General features: G+C 37.2%; 2 pseudogenes; both read right to left on the bottom strand.

Annotated features, from left to right (window-relative positions):
• Positions 1–2,751: 2,751 nt before the first annotated feature.
• LOC111156142 lies at positions 2,752–3,101 on the bottom strand (annotated as a pseudogene).
• A 19,902-nt stretch (positions 3,102–23,003) lies between these two features.
• On the bottom strand, positions 23,004–23,353 carry LOC111156139 (annotated as a pseudogene).
• Between the last annotated feature and the right edge of the window lie 2,488 nt (positions 23,354–25,841).

Genomic DNA, 25,841 nt, shown 5'->3' with positions numbered 1-25,841 from the left:
CAGTATCTTAACAGTAAATGCCATAGTTGTATTTCTTTCTAGATAGCAGAGAAGACATTTACTTTGCTCTCACTGCTGAACAATATTTTAGTTGGTTATTGGTTTATTTCCTCTCAGCACTTCGGATGCATTATTCCATGATCTTCTGGTTTTTATTAATGGTGTTGAGTAGTCTGCTGAGAGTCATGGTTCCCATTAAATATAAAATGTTTCTTTGCTGGGTTCTTTTGAAGATCTTTATGACTTGGATAGATGATTTTTAGTTTTGATACGATGTGTCCATATATGAATTTTTTAAAATTTTCCTGAGGAATTGCCTTTTATAGATCTGAAGATTCATATCAACTGTTGATATTACTTTAGATATTATTTCCTTGAGTATTTCCAAACACTATTCTTTCTTGCTTCTCCTTCTAGAACGCCTATCATACTTGCTCATTCCATATCCCAGTCTACTAACTTCTCTTTCATAGTTTCATTTTTATGTACTAAATCTTGGGCAACTTCCTCAGAATTTTTTACTAGTTCACAAGTTTTTTTTTTTCTTAAAAATATTTATTTGTATCAAAGTAATACATGCAAATAGTTTAAATTACCAAGGAGGCAAACACTTTAAATTTTTTTTAACCAATTCCGTAATTATGATTTTCATATCACTAAATAATATGGTTTTATTGCTAGTTCTTGATTTTTCAGATGGTAGTATTTCTATTATCTATTGCTGCAATAAAAAACACCCCCAAAATTAATGCCTTAAAGCAATTTATTTCTCACTATACTGTGAGGCAATAGGATGTTTCTTGTGTTTCATATGATACTAGCTAAGATGTCAGACAACTAGAGTGTCTAAATGATCTCACTTATATCGCTGGCCCTTTGTCCTGGCTGCCAGCTGGAGGCTTAGCAGGATCTGTCAGCTAGAGCATTTCAGTTCTCCTCCAAATGGTCTCTTTATGGCGGCTGGAGTCTCAGATTCAATTATTAGATATATACAAAGTTAGGATCATTATGCCTTCTTAATGAATTCATCTTCTCATCATAATGAAACATCCCTCTGAAGAGGCTCAGAAAGTCCCCCCAATATATGCCACTTGGGCACGGGGATTATTTTAAACTAAAGGCAATCAGTGCCCAGTGGCCTCAGGAAAAGCTCTTTACTTCCCTCTTACCTGTATAAAAGAAAGAAAAATTTCCCTATTTATGGTGAAATTTTGCAATTTCTGTACCAGAAAAAGAACTATTGCCAGAGATAATTTTTTACCAAAGAAATTGACGTGCACAACAGGGCATGCTTGGTTTCCCAAACACCGCCCCCTCCCCCCTTCCTATGAATGGCCTTCCTCTCCTTGGTAGCCCCAGACCTCTGCACTTTTCCTTAACATAGGATGTGACAGAAACCTCAATTGTCTGGCTGCCTTTTGAGTTTCATATCTTTTGGGGGCTCCCATACATAGGTTATTAAATTTGTGTTTCTCTTGTTTTTCTCTGTCTTTTGTCATATTAATTGTTGGACCAGTCACAGAACCTAGAAGGGTAGAATGAAAATTTTTCATTTTCCCAACACTCTTTATCACTAGTTATGTTCTTTATATTAATGTCTAATTTGTCTGATATTAATATAATCACAACAGCTCTATGATTATAGTGTTTGCACGGTTATATCTTTCTTCATTCCTCCTTTTAATCTATGTTTTCACATTAAAAGTGCATCACTGTGAACGACACATGGAGGCCTTTTTTTTTTTTTTTTTAATAAACTCTGAAAAAAAAAAAAACCCTCCCTAGTTTTTAATTGGTGTGCTTAGCCCATTTACATTTAAAGTCATTATTTATAGAGTTGGTTTAAGGCTACCATTTGTAATTTGTTTTTCATTTGTCCTATCAGTTCTTCCTTCTTTTTCTTTTACTGCGCTCTTTTCGATTGAGTTCTTTATCATGTTTCCTTGCTTTTTATATTCCCTTTTACCTCTTCTATTGGATGTATAGCTATAACTCTTTGGGGGTGTGTTTATGTGCGTGTGTATCCTTTACTGTGTCTTTTAGTGATTGCTCTAGGGCAGTGGTTTTCAACAGGGGAAGATAATGATTCCCAAAGGACATTTGGCAACATCAGAATAAATTTTGGTTATCACATTTGGAATAATGGGTACAAATGATCTAGTAAGTAGAGGCTAGGGATGCTGCTAAATATCTTAAAATGGATAGGATAGGCCTCCGGGACAAAGATTTTCTGGCCCAACATGATAATAAAGCTCAGATTAAGAAATCCTACTTTACAGATTATTATATGCATCCTTCATTAACCATAGACTACCTTGGAATTATATTAAACCATGTTTCCATTAAGGGAAGAATCTTACAACTACACATCTCCATTTAATTTCTCCCTTCCTTTGTGTTACTGTTATATATTTCACTTCTCATGCTACAACTCCTATAATACATTGTTATTTTTTTATTTTTGTTTTATAAGGTCAACCATCCTTTTAAAAATTAAAATAAAATAGTATTTATATTTATCTATATTTCCAGCGCTCGCCATTCTTTTTTGTAAATATGAGCATCAATTTGGTTTCATTTTCATGCAGCCTGATGAGCTTCTTCTAGCATTTTCCCCTTAAATTCTAGGTTTATTTCCTATACCCTTGTTATAAAGTTCGGAACAGATTTTCAGCATTAAATAGTGACACATACCAAGTTTCAGATATTTATTATTCAGTGTAAATCCCAACACAATACACCAACATGATTTCATGCATTTAAAGGGGAAATATTTTCTGGGTAAGTGGAAAACTGTGTGGATGCCTTCTGGAATATCTTCAGTCTAAGCAGCTTTATACTGAAACGTTTCATTGAGAAATCTGGACCTTCTTTCTTCAGTTTTCTGTAACCTACATTCACTGAGCAGAACTTGTGTTGATCACTGGGATGCAGTTTGTTCCAGAGTTCTGGGTTATTCTTCCTATCCCAACTAACGTCTGGATTGAACAATGCCAGTCACAAGACTACAGCACTGCTTTAGTACCTCCTGCCCCAATAAATACTAAAATGGGGATCAAGCTCAGACGCTCCTTGGCCTGACCAATGATCTGTCATAACATGGCTGTGGCAAAGGCTTCTTGTCCAGAAGGAAAAAGAACAAATCTGCAAGGCCCAGCACTTGTAGAGTAAACCCTACCATGGGAATGAACCCCTTTAGCCCCCTTTTTTTTTTTGTAGTAGAAATCTGTTATATTGAATTCTCTCAGTATTTATCAGAAAATATCCTTATTTTGCCTTCATTTCTGAAAGTTATTTTCCCTTAATGTTTTATGTTGACAATTGTTTTCTTTCTCTTTCTCTTTTTCTTTCTGTCCTTTAAAAATATCATTCCTTTGGCTTGCATTTATTCTAAGGGGAGGTCAGGCGGAGTTCTTATTGTTGTTCCCCTATAATGTATTCTTTTTCCCCAAGATTTTTTTTTTTTTTTTTGAGATTTGCTCTTTATCTTTCGTTTTCCACAATTTTACTATGATATGCCTAGGTGTAAATTCTTATTTTTCACTTTGAGGATTTATTGAGATTTAGGAGTCCATGTTTGGTTTTTGTTTTGTTTTGTTTTTTGTCAAAATAAATAATTTTTTTTCTTTTGCCATTATTTGTTCTTTAAATATTTTCTCTATCCAATTCTCTCTTTCTACCCCTTTTGGAACTTAAAGCACACAAGTATGTTGGACCACTTGATATTATCTCATAAGCTGTTGATGCTGATGTTTTTTTTCAACCCTTTTTCTCTCTGGATTAATTTCAACTGAACTGTTTTCAAATTCGATAACCCCTTCTTCTATCAAACCCGCTGTTAAACCCAACTGATAATTTTTTTTAAGATTTTTATTTATTTATTTGACAGCGAGAGTGAGCAAGAGAGACAGAGAGCAAGCACAAGCAGGGGGAACTGAGGCAGGGGAGAAGCAGGCTCCCAGCTGAGCAAGGAGCCCCATGTGGGGCTTGATCCCAGGACTCTGGGACTACGACCTAAGCCGAAGGCAGATGCTTAATTGACTGAGCCACCCAGACACTGATAATTTTTTATTTCTGATATTGTATTTTTCAAAAAAATTTTAAGTTCTAAAATTTGTTTGCTTCTTCCTGATGTTTCTACTTCTTTCCTGAAATACCACATATTTAACCTATTACATCCATATTTTCTGATATATGCTTTCAGTATTTATAGTGGTTGTACTAAAGTTCTCTATAAAGTCTAATAAACGGGTTATCTTCTCTAGGTCTACTTTTATTGTTGTCTTTTTCTTGATTATGGGTTCCATTTTTATTTTCATGCCTGTTAAAAAATTGATTTATAGAGATTATATGTAAAACAACAGTGAAGCTAAAGCATAATTTTTGTTCTGTTTTGATTCTTCCCAAAGCATAAGCCCTTTCCTCAGGTAGGGTAAGAATGATAATTCAGATTCTTCCAAGAGTCATGTTGCAAACAGTCAAGCCATATATATATTTTTAAACTCAACTGTTATTAGTCTTTGATGATAATGATTTTTTTTTTTTTTTTTTTTAAGTATTTGAGCTCGGAGTAGGTCAGGTTACTTTCAGGTAATTTTGGCTCATCTTCAGATTCAACTCCAGCAGGATTCATAATCCAAACATTGCAAGGATGTAGAGAAATGTACAGTTTATTCTGGTTGTCCAGCCTTTCCTCCAATGCAGCTTTCTTGGAAATATTTGGATGTGAGTGGCATGTGGAGAGAGAATTTTCAAAATAATTTATTTTTAAATCTGGAGCTTATTCTGGTTATCTATTACACTAAATTTAACAGTTTAAACATTTGAAATGAAGATATTTCAGTTGAAACAAAATGATAATACTTGAGGGATGCCTGGCTGGCTCAGTCAGTTAACCACCTGCCTTCAGCATAGGTCATGATCCTAGGGTCCTGGGATTGAGCCCTGTGTCTGACTCCCTGCTCATCAGGGAGTCTGCCTGTCTCTCTCCCTCTGCCTCTCTCCCCATCTGCTCTTTCTCTCTCTCAAATAAAGTCTTAAAAAAAAAAGTAATATTTGAGATAAAAATATTTTATTATGGGGGTGCCTGGGTGGCTCAGTCAGTTAAGTGTCTGATTCTTGACCTCTGCTCAGGTCTTTATTTCAGGACAGGAAGTTCTAGCCCCACGTTGAGCTCCACAGTGGGTATGGAGCCTACTTGAAATTTAAAAAAATAAAAATTATTATGTGGACCTGGCTGGAGGTAACCTAATGGCAAGGAACAGGAATTATCTTGAGATGGTCTAATTACAGGCCTGCTGGTTGGTATCAACTATTGCCTGGGAACTCCACTTGGGATGACCAGACCATCCCCACACATCATATCACACATGGACTCCTTACATTGCACTCAAGGTTGCAAAATCATGTGTCCCAAGAAGGTCAGAGAGAACTGTATCACCTTTATGATTCAGCCTCAAAAGTCACAATTGTTTCCACCATTGTTGAAACCTGACCAGATTCAAGAGGGATCATGGACACTACTACTTGATGGGAGGATGTCAATGTCACATTGTAGAAAAGAGAATGTAGGATGGAATATATGGTTGAAGCCATTTTGAAAACTCAATCTGCTATAGTCTACCTCCAGATTTCAGTGTCTCCCACAAACCCACACTGCTGTCTAAAGCTTAGTTGGTTTTTCCTGATCTCCATCTTTGGTGGGCCAATTCTTCAACTGCCCATATTTTGATTAGCTGCCTACTCCCAAGTATGAATTTGTTCATTTATGAATATCTCATTTCTTCCTGAGTATTAGTTCATTTAGGCATTCTTCTGTTTATTGTACTTTGCTGATCTCATAAAAAATGATTTTAATTTTGTTAATGTTTTTGTTACCATGTGCCTTTCACGTCCTATATTTTAACTGGAAGCAGAAATCATTAATGTTTAATTTCAGTGTCTTTTTTTTTTCCTATTTCTCTTAGTTGCTTTATTTTAATTAACTTTTCTTTCATATTTCCTTGTTTTCCTTTTTATGACATTAACTATTTTAAACATGCTTATTTTATACTGTCTGACTGCTTGTTTATATTTGGTCTATAAAACCCATGTTTTGTTTTGTTTTGTTTTTTTCCTCTGCTATTCCATGCGTCTGCTTTGTACCATGGTAGTTTGTTTGTAATATGTGATTGCAGGCTCATTTTCAGTGCTGTTTTTTATCTATGGAAATCCTGTGCAAGCTAGATGGAAAGTATGTGTGCCCCCTTCTCTCCTCCAGTGAATGTTTTTGCTTTACAACAAATCTCAAGTATCAATACCTAAAAACCACTTCTTATGTTAATTTCTTACCCTGGGGTTCCAAGACTAAGGTTATTGTAAATCCCAATTCCTTAACAGAAAAAGAGTATTTTTTTTTTCTAACCCAGATCACAACAATAATAACAAATTTGCTTCCTGTCTCCTACTCTTCCTAGTCCTACTTTCCAATGCTAGAACTGGAGTCTAGCAAAATACTTTCTCTTTTGCTAGCAGGTGCTATGTTGCGATCTTCCAATGGGGGTACTGAAGGGACAGTACAAGATTTGAAAAAGCAACTTAATTCTTTTTTTGCTACTTTGTTCTCCATATGATGGCAAATGGACCAGCAGCAAGGAATCCTGGCAGTATTTACCACAGTGGCCCCAGCCCTCCTGCTCCAGTGGTAAGTGCCCCCAGGTCCACAGAGGTGGGCTCACAGGCAGATAACTTCCATCTAGCTTTTCCATGATCATAATGGCAGAGCATATTTCTATGGCATCCACAGTCTTTTCAGAGGTCTGAATATGTGCCTTGTAGGGCTGTCCTCTAAATGTCTAAAATCCTCTTCTGTTTACTTTTACTCAGTCCCAGGGTGATGGCTGCTCCTAGAAGTAGCTACACCTGTTTCCTTCTAGCACTAACCACCATTTATCTATTTAATTAACTTCCAATGTTCCTTGTTCAAATTACTAGCTCAGTTTCTGACCAGGCAAAAGAGATCTGGAACAAATTCTGCTCAGTGGAAGAACTCCATATGAATTATATAACTATTCTTATTAGTTCTTCTGTTTGTGAAATGTAAATGTAGGGTGAGCAAAAAGGGAAGCAAATCACTTAATGTGCATTGTACTCAGAGACACGACCAGCTAATGAAGCTCATCACATACCCAAAAGTCAGAAGAAATGGGGCACTGGTGATTCAGCCAAGAAATTAAGTAATTTCCTCTTGACTTTCCCTTTTCTCTTTAAGCACATCTTTGCATGTCTTTGTTCTTGGAAAAATCACTTAAATGTTTCATTGAGCTATTTAGTTATTCAAATGTAAAGTAAAAGACCATTGCAGAAATAAAGGCATTTGAGAGCAGCAATTTTTAAAGAGCTAAACCACTCTGTATAACAACACAAAGGTTTGCATTATAGGCATAGTTAGTTCACTTGGGACTTTTTTTTTGGAGAAATATTTGGTTTTTACATATGAAATTTAGCTATGATGTGCTTGCAAAGTGTTATTCTTATGGAATTATGTTTGTCGTTGAGCCATGGTTTACCACTTAGTTACTGCAGCCAGCCAGCCTTAGTGCACCTAAAGTTTCACTTTATAATGTACATAAATATGTACAAAAGAACTAGGCAATTCTGGATCAAGTCAAACCTGGACTGGACTATAGTTCTTTCACATATTACTTAAGACTTAATATATACTTTAGGAACCATAATGATACTGGATTATTATATTATGAAGAGAATGTTCTATTTGTGTTTCCAAGGCCAATACTTCTAGTTGGCAGGGGGTGAGGTCTCCCCATAAATCAGTGAATAATCTTATATTCAATCATCCTGAAAAGAGACAGATCATAGGACAGACAATGCCTGAGAGATGGAGAATTCTTTCCTCCCTGTAGGCCACACTTTCTTAGAGCCTGACTTCATAAAGTGGTGTAAAGTAGGCCTGAGTGCATGTCGAAGAGATAGAATTTTTAAAAACTTCATGTTTTTCATAGGAAGCTAGAGATACAGCTACAAAAAATAACTTATTGATGACATCTCCTTCAGTCTGAGGACAATTAAAAAAAACAGCTAATATTTATATTATACTTAGGGTATTATAGGTAATTCTAGTATGGTATATATAGTACATTATGGAAATTATAGTATAATCATATTATACTAAGCAATGGTTTTTAATATTATGCTAAGCTTTTGATTAAATAATCATTTATCCTGACAACAAACTCAACAGGTAAATTTTATTATCTCATTATCTATATATGTTATAGCCATTGTATCTAGTATCCTGCTCCACGAATTAAAAGAATGAATTTAGAGGCCCCTGGGTGGCTCACTGGGTTAAAGCCTCTGCCTTCGGCTCAGTCATGATCCCAGGGTCCTGGGATTGAGTCCCACATCAGGCTCCCTGCTTAGTGGAGAGCCTGCTCCCCCACCCCCAACTTCTGCCTGCCTCTCTGCCTACTTGTGATCTCTGTCAAATATATAAATAAAATATTTTTTAAAACCAAAACATTAAAAAAAAAAGAATGAATTTATGTCCATTCTTGGACCAATGTGGTAATGGAGAGCACAGAATTCTTCCCTTTGAAGAACCTCCTAATCCTGAGAAAAAAACATGATTGTAGCAACGGATCTCAACGGACAAAAAGTGATTAGTAGCCAACAGAAGAATTCTGAGCAAAAAGAGATTCATATTTGGAACCACATAATCCAGAAGACAAGTAGAGGTACAGATTGCATGCTGACTGACTTCAGAGTATTCATGAAAAAAACTCTTCATTTGACTTCAGAATAAATCCCTAAAGGGAAAGGAATTTTGCAAGGCATGGGGAAGGAAAAGGTCCTGCTACCCGGAAGGTGGGTAGGTGGGGTCTCTAGCAAGCTGATATTAAGTGGCCATCACTGTAGATAAGCTCTGTATCTCCTACTGGCAAATTGAATAGTCTACCTGGCAAACTGCCATAGATATGAATGCGCTAGCCATGAATATATATTTCTGGAATATACTTGACTATTGTCTTTAATGATCTCATAACCATGTCCAAATGTGGGATTGGTGACATAATACTGTGCCATGGCAGAAGCACAACAAGCCTTGTTGTCCAGAGACCTGTGTTTTCTTCATCTTATACCTTTGATTCAGTGTGTGACTCTGGGAAAATCACGTAATTCCTCTAGAGGTCCTCTTTCTCATCTGCTTTACAAACATCCCTTCCACTTATAGGGTTTCTCCCTGCTAATTCTGCTTAACTAATAGCAGATCATTCAACTGAATGTTTACAACTTTTAAAGCTACATTGCAGTGAAGATAAGATTCTTGATGTCAAACTTGGTTTAAAAAAAAAATTGCATAATAAATTTCAGAAACAGCCTATATTAGCTTCATAATTTATTTCCAGAAAAATATTAAGTAGCTCAACTCAATTTATTAGAATCCACCCACACTTATATCCTAATCACTTTCTAAATGTCTACATTTGTTATAAAACTTAATTAAGCTGGCTATCAATTAATCTTTCCTGCTAATAGGCCAGATTAAAAAAAATTTTTTTTCTGATCATTTAAAAAAATTGAGACAATACAAAAAAAGAATCTCCCCAAATCCACATTTTTTTTTTAAGATTTTATTTATTTATTTGACAGAGATCACAAGTAGGCAGAGAGGCAGGCAGAGAGAGGGAGGGAGGCAGGCTCCCTGCTGAGCAGAGAGCCCAATGTGGGGCTCCATCCCAGGACCCTGAGATCATGACCTGAGCTGAAGGCAGAGGCTTAACCCCCTGAGCCACCCAGGCACCCCCCCAAATCCACATTCTTGATATAATATTATTAGTATTGTTATTTACCAACTAACTTTTATTTTCCCCTAGGAATATATTTAAGAAAGAAAGTATATGTGTATTTAAGAATGTATATGCTTTGTTTTAAACATGATTTGGAACACACAATATATAACTTTCTATCCTGATTTTCGACATTATTCAGCAGCATTTTGCCAGGCTATTAGCGTTTTTTCAAAATATATTTCAGATGGTTATGTAATATTATAAGACCATACCAGCAAATTTAACCATCTTTCAAATTATTGAGCATTAAGTTTGTTTCTGGCTCTTGACAAGTTATTTCCAAATGATTTTTCAGAATGAGTTTCACTAGCCCCAGTTCAGAATACTATTGCATTGTCCCCTTGCAAAAACTGAACATTTTATTTGTAAATTTTTGTTGACCTGACAAGTGAACAATGACTTCTCTTTGTGTTTTAATTTGCATTGTTTTGATTAGTGAAGTCAATTTTTTAATTAAGTCAATTTTAAATGTTTTAATCATTTGTACTGATTCTGAGGATCATTCACATAGATCTACTGTTAACAGAGGTTTATAAGAATGCCTATAGCAAAAAGTATCCATCAAGTGTCCATAATTGTGGTGTCCCATGCAATTGTGAAAAATAATAGAGAAATCACCACATATACCCTTTACCCAGTTTTCCCCAATGGTAACATCTTGCAAAACTGTAATGTAATATCACAAAGAAGATACTGACTTTGACACAACCCAGATACATGTTTTCCATCACAAGATTCCACTCCTTACTCTCTGACCCCTGGCAATCATGTAATCTACTCACTGTTCCCATAATTTTGTCATTTCTGGAATGTTATATAAATGGAATCATACAATATGAAAGCTTTTCAGACTGGCTTTTCAATTGTATATAATCTCCTGCAGATTTATTTAATATGTGTGTTATACCAATAGTATGTCCTTTTTGTTGTTGAATAGTATTCCACAGCTTTCTTTATAGCTTTATAGTTGAATTTTAAAGATTATTTCAGAATATATTTCCTTGACTTTAGGAGCTGAAGAAGGGATAGAAAATATAGCTGCTATTTATGAAGTTATTTAGTCGTTTCACTAACATCCACTGATTGCAGACTACTGGGCTAAACATCCTTATGCACTTGGTTCCAAAAACGACTAAGACCCAAATAAGGACAAAATTATTTTTGTAGCAGTGCTAAGACTGAAATCCAGTTGGGCCTAGATTTCAGGAAACAAGAAAATGACTAGCTCAAGAACATTTTTTCATGAATAACAATTTTCTAAAATGTAACTGTCCTAGGTTAAATTACAACTGGTTATAAAAAGACACAGTTTTTTTTAAAAAAGCATTTTATCCAAAGGACTAGGTGCTTATTAAGCCACGCCTTATATCCGATTTTTCCCCCTTATACTCGATTTTAAGGCCAACTACAAAAATCGAGTTTTACAGGAGCACTTGAGTATGTAAACCAAGCCGCGTCTGAGTAGCCATCTCTTCCCATCTACTACAGTTCCCTGCAGCACGCTTGGATTGGAAAGGCTGGTGTCGCTGAAAAACTCTAGCCTTTTACTTCCTCTGGACTACAACCACCTATCCGAAATTATTCGAAGGTTTGATTTTAAACAAAACAAAACAAAAAAGATGCCAGTAGGTCGCCATTAAAAAGTTTCTTTACAATACTGACAAGACAGAGATAGAAACGCAAAGTAGAGACCGGAAGAGAACAATTTGGGGGTGCGTTCATAACGTCAATCAGTCCCTTGACACTTACGGTGCAGTATTAGCAAAACCTAAGCACACACTACACAAATAAGTGCCCCTTCTCATACCCGATGACTCCCGGCCTCGGGCTCTAAGTAAGCCGCTCATAAGGCTTTGGTACAAAGTTCGAAGCTTGAGCCTTGACCGATGCGACACACGGAAACAGTCGGGAGCCAGTGGCGGGAAATGCTAGGAGAAAAGGAGGTTGCTAGTCCGGTCAAGGTCCAACGAAACAAATGCAACCAGGAATTGGACTAACCGCAAGGCAGAACTGATTCTGAGGAGCTTGTGGAAGTGACGTAAGAACCAGTGGCCGGAGGAGGCGGGGCCGCAAAGGGAGCGCGCCCTATTGGGGCCCGGGAGAGGCCGGGGGTGTGGCAGCGCCGGCCGCGAGGCGTCGGCCCGGGTGCACGGAGGGCGGGGTCTGGGCGCGCGACGCGCGCGGACTGGCTTCTTTCAGGGGCTGGAGGCGGTCACTTTAGCTAGATTGGGGTCCCGAGGCGAGCGAGGGCCATGAGGACGGCGAGGGAGTCCAAATTCCGCAGCCTCACACTCCTCCCTCGAGCGGCAGCGACTCGGTGGCCCGTGGAGTAACCGCTGCCTTTGTTCCGAGCGCCTGTCTCTCTTGTCACCTCAGCCCCTCACGCCGTCGCGCTCCTGCTGGCCCGCCCTTGGTCCCCGAAGCCTCATTCGGCTCGTGCCGCGCGGATGCGGCTGCCGGGCCTGAGTGTGGGCTTTGAGAGGGAGGAGGAGGAGAAGCGGCGCCTGGGCGGCATGCGATGGGGAACTGCTGCTGGACGCAGTGCTTCGGGCTCCTCCGCAAGGAAGCGGGGCGGCTGCAACGTGTAGGAGGCGGTGGAGGGTAAGCCCGCTGGGGGAAGGGCCGGGCTCCTTCTGGCTCCTCCCTTTCGGCCCTTGCGGGGAACCCTCTTCACTGTCTGAACTGCGACGGCTTAGAGTAGGCCGGGAGCCCCTCTGCCCTCACCACCTAACGGGCGTCGAGCTGGTGGTCATGGAGTGGAGGCCCTGGTCGAGGGGGGCCTCCCAGGGAAAGCTAGAAAAGGGGGCGGGCGTCGCTCTTGCCGCCTCCTGCAAGACTCCCTCCGATTGCGCTGTTACGCGGGGTAAGAGCCATGGAGGGCATCACCTCTGGGAAGCATGAGCCTTTCCCACGAAAGGGCAGTGGAACGGGCTCCACAACAACCCGGACACACCCTACGTTGAGTTTGGGCTTGATGCCAAAGGTTGTAGCTCTGTATTTGACCCTCCCTTTGCGCTGATGGAGCCGCTGAGAATCTGGCTCCAAAAAGTTGAGCCTCAGAGGGAATTTTAGTAAAAGGCATTGGGATGCTGTAGTCAAATAAGTAAGGTTCCAGACATTGAATAACTCTTTGACAATGTGAGAAGACTTGCCGAATTGCTGGGATTCCAGTGGGCTTTCGGATTCTTAGTATTGATAATAAGAGCAGTGTGTAGCTTTTCCATATTAATATTTTGGTTATTTCCAGAGGAATGCTGTACTCTGAGTGCTACCCATAAGTTCTGTATACCTAGAGAAATAACAGTCCTTCTGAACCTTACTTCTCTTTATTAAAACTGGTATATGTAAAACACACCATCCATAAGATAATAGAATTTCATAATCCATTTTTTGTGTTGTTGTTGTTTTTTTATTTCTTAGGGTATTGAAAAAAATTGAACAAATTCCTTTGAAGTTGGCTTTGTTGTAAAATATTTCCCAGGAATTCAAACTTAGAATAAAAAATCTGAACGAAGCCACTTTCTGTACGGAATAAGACTGCACTTTATAGAACAGATTGCTAAGTTTTCTGATCTCCCTCATTTAACCAACATTAGCAGGTCATAAGGTGTTCAGAATACATAAGCTGGAGCCACACGATTTATAATCTGGATCTTTTGGTGATACAGATTTTATATATGATTCACTCATTGGTTCATCAGGCACAGATTCCTTGCGTTCATTGAGTCACCTCTCTCATACAAAGTAGCCAAAATTGTATATTAAGTATCCCTGAATGGAGAAGTAAGGAATTAAAGATTTTGTGCCTAGCTTAGTATTTTGATTTCCCTGATTTAAGGGCTGTTACTGTCAAAGGGGAACATGACAGCTGTTTTTATCATATCAGAGAGAATCATCTAATTTACTTCTAATTTTTGTGTGCATGTGCACCTGTGTAGTCAAGTATGCTTAAACAGGTTTGCCTAAGGACGAGATGCCGCAAAGTCTTTGGCTTTGTTAATATTTTATTTGTAGTTGTGTTGTAGCATATTCAATTCTAATTGTGGAAATCAGGTCTTATACTCTAATTGGGTAAACAAAAATCACTTGTTTTTGATTTTTGAGTACAATGGGGTATCTGGGATTTTTGTTTTGTTCTTTCTTTGTGATTTGACAAACTAATTAAGTTTTCCTTAGAGGGTAGCATTAAAATTGTAGGTTTTATTCCCTGAGCAGGTGAGGTTGGCAGCATAGGGAAGGGGTTTGGAGAGATCAGTGAATTAGTGTGTTAATTGTCTGTAGATATGCCATAAAAATATAATAGTTGGATCTGTATTCTTCTGTTATGGGCAAAACTTGAACAAACAAATCTTGTTGAAGCAGTGAATGTCTGTGGGTGTGGGCACTGTCATCTAAAACCTTATAATGGTGATATTGCTGCTGTTTATTTCAGTCCATAAACATAGGTGTAGACAGTTTCTTTACTTGAATATTCTGAATAACTTATTGTTTTACATTACTTTTCACATTGTTTTAGTAGCTTCCTGTAAGCATGCAGAGACAGGTGGATATAGTTCATTGTTATATACAGAATAAAGTTAAACTTTACCTCATTTTAGTTGCTTTTCTTTTTCTTTTTTAATCACCTGGGAATTCTGATTTTCTTTTCAGTGTACGTCTAGAGAGTTAACTAATAGTTTATCTAAGGGCAAAATATTGAGGGGTGATCACAAAGACTTGATCTGATTTATATTTATCACTATAGTAGCCACAGGTAGAATAATCCTGGGCTTTCTTAGACTGTTTTAAGCTGGACATCACAAGGGTGCTTTATGATATAGGGCCTTAGCCTGACAGATTTCTCAAAGGCATCTCAAAAGTCAGCTCACTCAGTTTTCACTATCCAGTTTCAAAACCAGAATTACTAATGTTTTAGTTTATAAAATATAAGAGAATTCTAGATTTTATATTCTAGAATATCTGTCAATAGTCAAAATATTAATATCAGTATTGAGATATGTCAGAAACCTTTCTACTAATAAAATTATCTGGGGATTAAAGCAGAGGGAGTTAAATATCTTTAAGCAGTAAGATTTAGACATCCTAAGGAATCATCCTTTTCTACTACAGGGAGTTTTGTTTACCAACATGGTCTAGAGGGCTCCACCTACTCGTTGGTTCTTGGGCAATACTAGAAATCTTGTATAGATAATTTTGGTGGGTTTTTTTCTCAAACTGAAGACCCATTTATGTTTTGTTGTATTTTCTCATTTTTATCTTGCCATATAATTCCACACAGTGGTTCCAGTTAAAATGTACTATAGTTTTATATAAATGTATGATCATGTTTTGTATCCTTGATATTAACATTTGTTGGCTTTTTGGCTCCAGTAGCAAAGTTGCCTTCAGGCAGTAGTTTGCGGTGATTTGCTATTTTCTTTCCTGGTAAGAAATATTTTAGTAATAGCTGCCAACATCCAATTACTTCCTATATGTGCTGGCTCTGTTATAAGTACTTTACATTATCTCATTTATTCCTCACCACAATCCTGTGAAGAAGATAAGTACTATTACATAGATCATAGATTAAAAACTGAAAAGTTTACCTTGCTCAAGACAGCTGAACTGGGATTGATTCCAGGTCACTCTGAATTCAGAGCCTTTACCCTTAACTTCTAATGGCTCGTGGCTTTTTATTTTGTAGGTAATGTGTGCGTACTTCTGAAAAATTTGACTTTATTCTGTGTGATAAAACTGTTCTTTTCTTGAAACTATGCACTTGACCTTGGCAACATTACTTTTATTATTTTCCTGTTTATCTCCTGACTAGTTCTTACTCTATCTGCCTATTAAATACAACATTTTTCTGTCCTGTCTTCGCTTTATTTAGTTCTCTTCACACGTATACCCAAGCCTGAAGAAATTTTATCCATTCCTATGATTTCAACTACCGTGACTTCCAAATCTCATTTCTTCTAAACAAACCTCTTGAGGTGCCTGGGTGGCTCAGTCGATAAACGTCTGCCTTTGGCTCAGGTCATGATCCCAGGGTCCTGGGGGATTGAGCCCTGCACTGGACTCCCTTCACTGGGCAAGCCTGCTTCTCCCTCTCCCTCTGCCTGCTGCTCCCCCTGCTGTGCTCTCTCTCTCTCTTTCCGTCAAATAAAAAAATCTTTAAATAAATAAACAGACCTCCTTTCAAAGGTTCAGCACTATATTTTCAGTTGCCAACTGAATACACTGGATACATTTGGATATATGAAGGCTCCTCAAATCAACCTATCTAAAATACCTAAGAAATATCTAGAATAGGTATTTCTCTCCCCCAAGATTTCTTCTTCCTCTGCTTCATGTATTCTCTCATTCCCTTACCAGCTACATTCATAGTTTTCCAAGCTACTAACTCAACTTCATAGTCCTGTACCCCTCTCTTATCTGCTAAGTTCGTCTCTCCTTAATACATAATGAACCCATTTCCTTTGTTGGTATTTGTGCCTTAAACCTTGTCTTTCAGATCACCAGGTTTCCCATTCTTAACTGTTCTCCGCTCTTGTATCTCTCATACTTCAGTCCCATCTTCCCTTTCTGTCATTGGAGTTAGGCTTTCTAAAACCCATATTGGATCATACCATCCAATATGTGGTATTGGTACTTAAAGTGCTTAAGCCACTTTGTCTGTGTCCCATTTCCCGTAGGTAACTTGCTCAGTCTTTTTTCCCTTCTGTGACAGATGATAAGTTCCTTGGGATTCAGATGTGCAACATAACATCCATTTGTATGCTCGGGATTTTATGCAGCTTCTGCGTTTGGGGGTGAAGAGTGTAATCTCACTCTTTGTTCTCTCCTTCAGAAAATCATTTCAGAATACAAATCAGTGAGAATAACATTGAAAAGAAAACAATGAGTCTATTCTAATTTCAAAAAACGTAACTCATTCAGAAACCTTAATATCTTAACTTTTTTGATCAATGATACCTTCATAGAGAGTACCAAAAATAAACTCCTGACAAAAATAAACTCCTGACAAGGGCATCTGACTCTTAATTTCGGCTCAGGTCATGATCTCAGGGTTGTGGGATTGAGCCCCATCAGATTCTTTATCTCCCTCTCAATCTGTCCCCCCACCCTCCACATGCATGGTCTCTCCAAATAAATAAATAAATAAATAAATAAATAAATAAATAAACTAACTCCCAACAAGATAACCATATCCATTTTACCATTTACTAATTGTGTTTTCTAATTATATTTGTCTTGGAGTATTCCATTTAAAATTGTAGATTTTACTTCCTGCTCACATGAATTTGGCAGCATAAGCAGGAAAGATCAGTGAAAGTATTCTCTGCCATTCTTTCACTTGCCATATCCCCAATATGCTATAGACTAGATGGGCTATACGCATTCCTGTTTTCCTAAAATACAATATTCTCTCATCCTTGCCTTTGTGATATTTCTTCATTTCCTATTCTTCGTGAGCTTTAACTTATCCATTGCGCACTGCTTTTTCTATGAAACCCGCTCTAGCCCCCTGAGACAATATTATCTCCCTGAGGAAATAATATTTTCTATAGGCTTAAATCTGTTTTATAACAGATTGGCAAGCTTTTTCTGTAATGAGACAGATAATATATATTTTAGGCTTTGCAGGCCATAAGGTTGAAGCTTTATTGCAACTGCTGTACTTGGCTGTATTAGTTCAAAAACACAGGCAATATATAAACAAATGCATGCGACTGTTACAATAAAACTTTGCCTTTCAGAAACAGGCATTGGGCCAGATTTGGCCCATGGACCACAGTTCGCTGACTTTTAGTATCTTCCTTGGTAGACGGTTAAAAGCTCCTCAAGGTCAGGGACTATGCTTTATCTTTATTGCCCTCTACTCTCAGTGTCTCATGTTTGTTGAATGAATAGCCAGAGAGTATTATTTTTGAACTTGGAAGATTTAGAAAACAGAGTTTTCTCTTATCCTTCTTTTTCTTTTAGATGTTTGTCTAACTTTGGCAAAAATGTCACTCATTCACAGAGTTAAACATAAAACCTACCAGTTTAATGTTGATTTACTTTAAAAAATCATATAGAGTACCAGTGAGCATTTAATATTTTATCATAATATATGTTGCTAAAATGGTAATCAGTAGTGTCATTATTGAGAGATTCAGTTTACTTTTCTACATCTTTGTCAGCTTTGAAAAATATGCAAGTTTAAGATGTTTCTTTTGAAATTTCAGAAATTAGGAAGGAAAACTGTAATAGATTTAAATGGATATGAATTTTCTGAGTATTCTGTATTTTACCTTAAAGACTTCCCAGAGCTGTGTTCTGAACCTTACTCTATTCTTCCTTAATATATTTTTTTCTTCTTTAATGTACTTTTCCTGGGCAATGGCATGAAAACACATGTCTTTACCTATTATGTGCATACTAATGAGCCTGGTCATCTCAGTGTTAGCTCTGAAATATCATATTGCCCACTCAGTATTTCCATTTGGGTATCAAACATAACTTCAAAATCAGTTTACAAAGCCATTCTCATCTTTCTTTCCTTCTCATAGGCCTTTCCTCATTTTTTTTCTTTTGTAAAGCACCAACCATTTCTGCTACTTTGTGCCCTACCTTGTAAGTGGTAAACGATGTATAGTCACCTAAACCAGGAACCTGAGAATCATGTTAAACTCCTCCCTTTCAATCACCCTCCAAATCGAGGTTGTTAAGGTTCTGAATGGCATCTACATCTTTCCAACTTCTACATCTTCCCTGCCTTCATACAGATCCTTTCATCTTCTATATATTTGTAGCTCCACCCTCTTGCTGATACCTTTTTGAGCTGATGTCTTTCTAATCTGAAAACCAAAAAGAAACACTAAACCTTACTTTCCCTTTAACAAACTAAAGAATTGTCTTGGTATCTCCATTTGCTCACTTCTTACTCAGTCTTTTTTTTTTTTTTTAAACACATTCTTCTCTTGTTTCTTTTTTTTTTTTTTAAAGATTTTATTTATTTGACAGAGATCACAAGTAGGCAGAGAGGCAGGTAGAGAGAGAGAGGAAGGGAAGCAGGCTCCCTGTCGAGCAGAGAGCCTGATGCAGAGCTCGATCCCAGGACCCTAAGATCATGACCTGAGCCGAAGGCAGAAGCTTTAATCCACTGAGCCACCCAGGCGCCCCTTACTCAGTCTTCAAGGCAAGCTAACGTTCATTATCCCTGCTACTGCTGATGTTGTTGCCCACTACCAGCATAACATCAAAACAGCCATCATAATCCAGTGGATATTAGTAATCCTTATTGTACGTGATTTTTTAGCTGCATTTATTGCTGTTGGCTCTCCCTTCACTCCTGTAATTTCATACTTACCATATTTTCTATCTACCTCCCTGGGTAGTGTCTTCCCTATCTTCTGTGAATGTTCTTTTTCATCACTTCAGTCATTAAATGTTGGAGTCATTCAAAACTGAATTAGACTCTTCTTGTACTATACTTTCCTTAAAGCATAGCGTGCATGTCGTCACTAATCTAGGAGCATCTTTTAACTCTATTCCCACATTTCTTAGTCTATCCCCAAAACCAGATTTTTTTTGTACCTTCTAGTTTTTCAGCCTACCCATTTCTCTCACCCCTGCCACATTAGTCCAAGCTGTCTTCATAGCTTGCTTAGATTTCCAATAACCTCTGTTAAAATAGCACTCTTCCTCATTCATCATTTTCTGACACTGCTTTAGTTCGTCATAGCACTTACCACTCCATGACTTTGTAAACTGTTTGTTGTCTGTTCCCCTTTAACATGGTATAAATTTCATGAGGTCAGAAACTTTTGTTTATTCCTATGAATCCAGTGTAGCAATAGTGCTTGCCAGTATTAGGCACTAAATAAATATTTGTTGACTGAGTGAGTAGCCTACCCACATGTACCCACATCTATTCTTGACCTATTTCAGTTGGTCCTGTATTTTGGAGTCAAAGTAATCTCATGTAAATCCATAATGCAAACACAACTTAAAATTCTTCAGTGGCTTATTGTACTTTTAGAATAAACACTGAAATCTTTAACTAGGTTTCAAGGCTTTGCATTATCTATTCCTTGCCTTCCTTTTGGGGGAGGGGTGGCCCTCATTTGTGTCACATTCTTCCTTGAATCCATTTCTTCTCTTTTTACTTATGTAACTTCTCTCATCTCTAGATGCCAGCTCAAGGATTATTTCTCACAGAAGTCTTCCCAAACCACCTCCTACTATCAGGGGATAAGTCCTCATACCATCATGGAATCATCTTCCTTTTCTTTTGAGCACTTCTTCAGGTTTTTATGATACCTAAAATAGTGTGATTAATTAATATGTTTTCTGCTTTCAATGTAAAGGAAGCAGCCCATGCTTGTTTTTGCTGACCATTGAACAATCAGCTCCAAGTTATATGCCTAATATGTAGTATGTAGGCAATAAATACTTGTTCACAAAATTAATGAGTATGTTTCTTAAATGTATCTTGCTCTTTTCATTCCCCCTTGCTTTTGGTACCTGCTACTCCCTGAAACATTTTTTCTCACTACTTGGGGCCTGGCTAATTCCTCCTTCATCTGATTTTTGAGGCCCCTCATTTGAACATATGCCACTCAGAGTGTGCTGAGTTGTTAATGTAGTTGTTAATTTACCTGTGTATCTACCCCCATTAGATCCTAAGCCTCTTGGATACATGGGTCTGCTTTTATTCACTTCTGTATTTTAGCTACAAAGCTATATATGTCTGTCATTCAGTAATCCAGGGAACTTCACTTAGAATTAGAAAGTTCAATATCATAGATACATAAGTAGCAACAGTTTCTAAAAGAAGAAGGTGGTCAGCAATTTCAGATGCTGCACACAGATTACAGAGAATGGATGAGAAAGAACCAAAAGATTTCTAAGGTCCCTTCTAGTTACTAGTTTCCTCTAATTCAGGCCCCTTTAAATAGCAGTGACCTTCATATCATGCATCTTTTTTGGACACAGTGCTATAAACCTAGAAATCAACCACAAGAAAAAGTCTGGAAAGACCACAAATACGTGAAGGTTAAATAACATGCTACCAAACAGTGGATGAGTGAAGCAAGAAATCAAAGAAGAAATTTTAAAAATTACATGGAAACAAATGAAAATGAAAATGAAAACATGACAGTCCAAAACCTCTGAGATGCAGCAAAAGCTGTTCTAAGAGGTAAGTTTATAGCAATATAGGCCTACCTCAGGAAGCAAGAAAAATCTCAAATAAACAACCTAACCTTGCACCTAAAGGAGCTAGAAAAAGAACAAACAAAACCCCAAACCAACACAAAGGATTAATAAAAATCAGCAGAAATAAATGATGTAGAAACTTAACAACAATAACAAAAGAACAGATCACTGAAACCAGGAGATGGTTCTTTGAAAAAAATCAACCAAATTGATAGGCCTTTAGCTAGACTTATCAAGAAAAAGGACTCAAAGAAAATCACAAACGAGAGAGGAGAATTAACAGAAATACAAACAATTATAAGAGATTATTATGAAAAATTATATGCCAACAAATTGGGCCCTGAAGCCAAAAGAGATGGATAAATTTCTACCCAAAGCTAGAAGAGATGGATAAATTTCTGGAAATGTATAATTTACGAAAGCTGAAGCAGGAAGAAATAGAGAATTTGAACAGACCAATTACCAGAGAAAAAATTAATCAGTAATAAAATAAAACTCCTAAAAAACAAAGTCCAGGCACCAGACGGCTTCACAGGGCAATTCTACCAAACATTAAAAGAAGAGTTAAGTGATAAGTTCCATGGCATTCAGATGTGCAACATGACATCCATTTGTATGCTCGGGATTTTATGCAACTTCTGCGTTTGGGGGTAAAGAGTGTAATCTCACTCTTTGTTCTCTCCTTCAGAAAATCATTTCAGAATACAAATCAGTGAGAATAACATTGAAAAGAAAACAATCTATTCTAATTTCAAAAAACTTAATTCATTCATAACCTTAATATCTTAACTTTTTTGATCAATGATACCTTCATAGAGAGTATCAAAAATAAACTCCTGACAAAAATAAACTCCTGACAAGGGCATCTGAACGGTTATATCTTTCTTCATTCCTCCTTTTAATCTATGTTTTCACATTAAAAGTGCATCACTGTGAACGACACATGGAGGCCTTTTTTTTTTTTTTTTAATAAACTCTGAAAAAAAAAAAAACCCTCCCTAGTTTTTAATTGGTGTGCTTAGCCCATTTACATTTAAAGTCATTATTTATAGAGTTGGTTTAAGGCTACCATTTGTAATTTGTTTTTCATTTGTCCTATCAGTTCTTCCTTCTTTTTCTTTTACTGCGCTCTTTTCGATTGAGTTCTTTATCATGTTTCCTTGCTTTTTATATTCCCTTTTACCTCTTCTATTGGATGTATAGCTATAACTCTTTGGGGGTGTGTTTATGTGCGTGTGTATCCTTTACTGTGTCTTTTAGTGATTGCTCTAGGGCAGTGGTTTTCAACAGGGGAAGATAATGATTCCCAAAGGACATTTGGCAACATCAGAATAAATTTTGGTTATCACATTTGGAATAATGGGTACAAATGATCTAGTAAGTAGAGGCTAGGGATGCTGCTAAATATCTTAAAATGGATAGGATAGGCCTCCGGGACAAAGATTTTCTGGCCCAACATGATAATAAAGCTCAGATTAAGAAATCCTACTTTACAGATTATTATATGCATCCTTCATTAACCATAGACTACCTTGGAATTATATTAAACCATGTTTCCATTAAGGGAAGAATCTTACAACTACACATCTCCATTTAATTTCTCCCTTCCTTTGTGTTACTGTTATATATTTCACTTCTCATGCTACAACTCCTATAATACATTGTTATTTTTTTATTTTTGTTTTATAAGGTCAACCATCCTTTTAAAAATTAAAATAAAATAGTATTTATATTTATCTATATTTCCAGCGCTCGCCATTCTTTTTTGTAAATATGAGCATCAATTTGGTTTCATTTTCATGCAGCCTGATGAGCTTCTTCTAGCATTTTCCCCTTAAATTCTAGGTTTATTTCCTATACCCTTGTTATAAAGTTCGGAACAGATTTTCAGCATTAAATAGTGACACATACCAAGTTTCAGATATTTATTATTCAGTGTAAATCCCAACACAATACACCAACATGATTTCATGCATTTAAAGGGGAAATATTTTCTGGGTAAGTGGAAAACTGTGTGGATGCCTTCTGGAATATCTTCAGTCTAAGCAGCTTTATACTGAAACGTTTCATTGAGAAATCTGGACCTTCTTTCTTCAGTTTTCTGTAACCTACATTCACTGAGCAGAACTTGTGTTGATCACTGGGATGCAGTTTGTTCCAGAGTTCTGGGTTATTCTTCCTATCCCAACTAACGTCTGGATTGAACAATGCCAGTCACAAGACTACAGCACTGCTTTAGTACCTCCTGCCCCAATAAATACTAAAATGGGGATCAAGCTCAGACGCTCCTTGGCCTGACCAATGATCTGTCATAACATGGCTGTGGCAAAGGCTTCTTGTCCAGAAGGAAAAAGAACAAATCTGCAAGGCCCAGCACTTGTAGAGTAAACCCTACCATGGGAATGAACCCCTTTAGCCCCCTTTTTTTTTTTGTAGTAGAAATCTGTTATATTGAATTCTCTCAGTATTTATCAGAAAATATCCTTATTTTGCCTTCATTTCTGAAAGTTATTTTCCCTTAATGTTTTATGTTGACAATTGTTTTCTTTCTCTTTCTCTTTTTCTTTCTGTCCTTTAAAAATATCATTCCTTTGGCTTGCATTTATTCTAAGGGGAGGTCAGGCGGAGTTCTTATTGTTGTTCCCCTATAATGTATTCTTTTTCCCCAAGATTTTTTTTTTTTTTTTGAGATTTGCTCTTTATCTTTCGTTTTCCACAATTTTACTATGATATGCCTAGGTGTAAATTCTTATTTTTCACTTTGAGGATTTATTGAGATTTAGGAGTCCATGTTTGGTTTTTGTTTTGTTTTGTTTTTTGTCAAAATAAATAATTTTTTTTCTTTTGCCATTATTTGTTCTTTAAATATTTTCTCTATCCAATTCTCTCTTTCTACCCCTTTTGGAACTTAAAGCACACAAGTATGTTGGACCACTTGATATTATCTCATAAGCTGTTGATGCTGATGTTTTTTTTCAACCCTTTTTCTCTCTGGATTAATTTCAACTGAACTGTTTTCAAATTCGATAACCCCTTCTTCTATCAAACCCGCTGTTAAACCCAACTGATAATTTTTTTTAAGATTTTTATTTATTTATTTGACAGCGAGAGTGAGCAAGAGAGACAGAGAGCAAGCACAAGCAGGGGGAACTGAGGCAGGGGAGAAGCAGGCTCCCAGCTGAGCAAGGAGCCCCATGTGGGGCTTGATCCCAGGACTCTGGGACTACGACCTAAGCCGAAGGCAGATGCTTAATTGACTGAGCCACCCAGACACTGATAATTTTTTATTTCTGATATTGTATTTTTCAAAAAAATTTTAAGTTCTAAAATTTGTTTGCTTCTTCCTGATGTTTCTACTTCTTTCCTGAAATACCACATATTTAACCTATTACATCCATATTTTCTGATATATGCTTTCAGTATTTATAGTGGTTGTACTAAAGTTCTCTATAAAGTCTAATAAACGGGTTATCTTCTCTAGGTCTACTTTTATTGTTGTCTTTTTCTTGATTATGGGTTCCATTTTTATTTTCATGCCTGTTAAAAAATTGATTTATAGAGATTATATGTAAAACAACAGTGAAGCTAAAGCATAATTTTTGTTCTGTTTTGATTCTTCCCAAAGCATAAGCCCTTTCCTCAGGTAGGGTAAGAATGATAATTCAGATTCTTCCAAGAGTCATGTTGCAAACAGTCAAGCCATATATATATTTTTAAACTCAACTGTTATTAGTCTTTGATGATAATGATTTTTTTTTTTTTTTTTTAAGTATTTGAGCTCGGAGTAGGTCAGGTTACTTTCAGGTAATTTTGGCTCATCTTCAGATTCAACTCCAGCAGGATTCATAATCCAAACATTGCAAGGATGTAGAGAAATGTACAGTTTATTCTGGTTGTCCAGCCTTTCCTCCAATGCAGCTTTCTTGGAAATATTTGGATGTGAGTGGCATGTGGAGAGAGAATTTTCAAAATAATTTATTTTTAAATCTGGAGCTTATTCTGGTTATCTATTACACTAAATTTAACAGTTTAAACATTTGAAATGAAGATATTTCAGTTGAAACAAAATGATAATACTTGAGGGATGCCTGGCTGGCTCAGTCAGTTAACCACCTGCCTTCAGCATAGGTCATGATCCTAGGGTCCTGGGATTGAGCCCTGTGTCTGACTCCCTGCTCATCAGGGAGTCTGCCTGTCTCTCTCCCTCTGCCTCTCTCCCCATCTGCTCTTTCTCTCTCTCAAATAAAGTCTTAAAAAAAAAAGTAATATTTGAGATAAAAATATTTTATTATGGGGGTGCCTGGGTGGCTCAGTCAGTTAAGTGTCTGATTCTTGACCTCTGCTCAGGTCTTTATTTCAGGACAGGAAGTTCTAGCCCCACGTTGAGCTCCACAGTGGGTATGGAGCCTACTTGAAATTTAAAAAAATAAAAATTATTATGTGGACCTGGCTGGAGGTAACCTAATGGCAAGGAACAGGAATTATCTTGAGATGGTCTAATTACAGGCCTGCTGGTTGGTATCAACTATTGCCTGGGAACTCCACTTGGGATGACCAGACCATCCCCACACATCATATCACACATGGACTCCTTACATTGCACTCAAGGTTGCAAAATCATGTGTCCCAAGAAGGTCAGAGAGAACTGTATCACCTTTATGATTCAGCCTCAAAAGTCACAATTGTTTCCACCATTGTTGAAACCTGACCAGATTCAAGAGGGATCATGGACACTACTACTTGATGGGAGGATGTCAATGTCACATTGTAGAAAAGAGAATGTAGGATGGAATATATGGTTGAAGC

Source organism: Enhydra lutris, unplaced genomic scaffold (genome assembly GCF_002288905.1).
Source record: "Enhydra lutris kenyoni isolate GAN:26980312 unplaced genomic scaffold, ASM228890v2 scaffoldscaffold3, whole genome shotgun sequence".
Lineage (NCBI taxonomy): Eukaryota > Metazoa > Chordata > Mammalia > Carnivora > Mustelidae > Enhydra > Enhydra lutris.
Note: the sequence above shows the minus strand (reverse complement) of the source record. Positions and strands in the feature narration are given on the sequence as shown.